Raw genomic sequence first — 3,307 nt, 5'->3', positions numbered from 1 at the left:
GAAATGGTCGCAATTCGAAATGGGGTCGCCAAGTCAACAGTACTTCTCGAGCAGGACGGAAGGACCGAGTGGCATCCTCCGTGCCAGGCTGCGCCCGGGCAGAACCAGGCAGCCGGCGGCCACCGGCCCTGAAAGGTCCACGAAGGTAGGGAAGCCAGGCTTGGAGACAGACGCAGGGCGGCCAGAGACTCCAGTCCTCTGCCCAGAAGTTTCACGTCCTTAGCCTTTTCCTCTCCGTAGGAAAGCTACTGCGAGGAACTACTTATATTTAGCAGGGACATTTATTATACTAGCTGAAAGAGGTTGTGTGTATGCCTACATGGTGCGAATTTAAAATCACCAGAAAAAGAGAGACAGCTCCCCTGGAAAGTAGAGATGGTTTTATTTTAAAAATTACACGAGCGCTCAGTGTAAAAATGTTACAAAAAGTAATTCAGGCACCTTAACATTTTGGCTGCTACCCCAATCAGTATCTCAGATCACTTCCGTGTTTAATGGTCCACTCTGCCAGCTATATTTAAGGATAATAAAGCTTTAAGGCCTAACATAAAGGTGATTGTAAGTCGTTAACATCAACACAAGTGTAGGCCTATTCGAACTGTTCTGCAATGATTTGTTATCAATCAAACTGATGCTCGCATTGAAATTAAACCTGGGCTAAAATGTTTGGTAGAGGGGACAATGTTTCTTGTTTTATCTTTAAGGGGGATGGAAAAGGTTTTTACTGGACCCTCAATATAATTAAAACCTTACACAGATTTTTCTTTAAGTCTAACCGATGCCAAAGGCTAATTATTCGTGGATATCTTTGGAAAGACCCATTATAATGGGGTTCCAAATACACCCGGTGGAAGGAGAGCTCAGGCCCTCTGCAGGTCCTGCTCAGTTGGTGCCTGGGTGGCACAGCATTCAAACAATTTGCGGGGAAGCCACGATATTTTTCATTTCCAGAGTTCTGCCTTTAGAGGAGACACTAACTACTAACAGTTTCCTAACCACCCACTCACATATACTTTCAGTGCTCACTTTAAGGAAAAGCCATTGAAATAGAAGCTTTAATAATCTCTTCCTGCGATATCTTTTGTAGGGGAGGCCAGAGGGCTCTGTTGGACTTAACATGAATTTAAACTGTTACTCATGAATGGAAGTTAGCAGCAAGTTCGAGTTGCAGAATTTGTGTGGCACGGATATTTTCTAGCAAATGGATTCCCAAACGCAGTATTCCTGTACAAAAGAACTAAGATCAAAGTGACAATTTTTGTGTCTCCAGAGTGGACACCTGGTTCTGATAAAGCGTGCGTTCTGTACATGCTCCGTCAAGGTTTGCGTTCTTAGGAAGCAACCTGAGTTTGGGGTGAGATGGCTGGCACCTTTCCACACGTTTGAAGGTTGTAATACTATCCCATCAGTGCACATGTTATAAACAAGTCCCGCTTCCCCCACTTTCAGAATCTGGCATCTTTCACCAAGAAGTCAATGCGTGAAGTGGCAGCTCCAACAGCCCCTGATGTGGTCCAACACCAGGTGGTTAACCTTCTCCCTTCCCCCTATGCCAAGTCCCCACAGGCTGGCCCTAGGAATCCAAGTCCCTGAGGATCAGGAAAGGCCCTCCTAGAACTTTTGAAGTCAACTCCCTTCAGTATGCAAGGGAGTTGTTTTTTAAATTATTTGTTCCCAGCAAATGAGCAAGAAATGCTTAGTGAACATGATAGTGTCATGTTCACTCTTTGGGACTTTTAAAAGCCCATTTAAAATAATCCTGCCTTCAGGATTGAGAGTTTAGTTTCTCCCTCTCACTTGCACGTAGAAATTAGGCCAGTCATCCACATTTAACTACCAGGAACATACCTGTTTAGGGAGAAAAGAAACATTGCTTTTCCAAGTATAGAACTGTGATGGTAATTATTAAAAATACTTCGTGAGTTTAATTTCAGAGAGGTACTTCTCAACATTGCTTTGTAGTTCTGGGTACTAGTTTGCACTTCACTGCTTCTCTTGAAAGTTTCTGTGCCTTCACATCTTGCAAACTACTAGACTACTGCGCTAACTGAAGGCCACTTTTAGCATTTAATTAGCATGCACAAAAGAAAGACATGAGGACAAGCTGCCTATATAAACTGAGAAACAAAGACATTAAAACAGTTTTCAAACTTTAATTTTTCTTTGGCCTTTATTATATCTTTCTGGTTCCACATGAAATACTGGTAAGAATCATGCACATACACACCTTGGAAATACTGGTCTTCTGGCAAAAAAAAAGGGGGGGGGTAAATATTTCAGTTATTAAACACATTGCATATAGCCTTTTCATGGAAAATACGGAGATCCCAACTCAATGTGGACTTCTCTTTCACTGATAACTAAAAACTGTCAATGAATCTTCAAACTAAAGTCCTGGAAGTCACATCACCTAACTGATTTTCAAAGAGTTGATGCAGGATACAATGACTTGGAAAATGAAATACTCTCACCAAGATAGCACAGACAGGTTCGGTATTTCTCATCCACCAGCAAGTTAAGACTTCATTGTACCAAAGGAGCAAGCCAACTCATCTACTTCTGCAAACTCTTCTTCAGCTCTTCTTCCACCTGCTTTTGTCAGTTTTTTCCCCTGCTTCTCGCTTCACACAGAACGTCAACTCCAGTGAAGGGCTGCTTCTGCAGTTTCCCTTATTGCTACTGGACTACTTTGCACTGATGCCCCTTATGCTCCGAGAGAGAGCGTTGTTCTGTTACAGATACACCATTTTCTCTTTCAAAAAACCTGACAATATTTAAATTCAAATTTGGAACCAATTTTACTGGTACTATTTGAAGAAAATGCTTTTAAAACCATTTTTTTCTAGTATTTTTTATTCGTTCCTTCTAACCTGTACTAGAGAAGATGACTTCCATTAGGCATTATAGCTTCCTTCCTATTCCATTTGCCACTGTTTTCCTCAGATAAACTGTGGGGTCCAATTTGCAGCAGCCTCCCTTAAAGACCTGAGTTTTTGCTCTCATCCTCTCCTCAGCTGAAAAGTGAAGGCCTTTCCGGGTGACAACTGTGCTCCTTTCCGGCCAGAGGCCCCCCGACTAAGATTGGTGGTCGCTTCTCAGAAACATCTCTCCTTGTACCCAGTTCCCCACACAGCGCTACCCTCCTGGTGGCATCTGCATGTTGACTCTGTATTTCCTGTCTACAAAACCAGCCTTCCTTCTTGAGTCCACACTCTTCTCGAGATACCCAGCACTCCTGGCTTCCACAGAAAACTTCTTCAATGGATGTTAGAAATCTCGCAGCCTCCAGACTTTCCTTGTCCCTGGG

This window comes from Myotis lucifugus, unplaced genomic scaffold (assembly GCF_000147115.1).
Source record: "Myotis lucifugus unplaced genomic scaffold, Myoluc2.0 scaffold_6, whole genome shotgun sequence".
NCBI lineage: Eukaryota > Metazoa > Chordata > Mammalia > Chiroptera > Vespertilionidae > Myotis > Myotis lucifugus.
Note: the sequence above shows the minus strand (reverse complement) of the source record.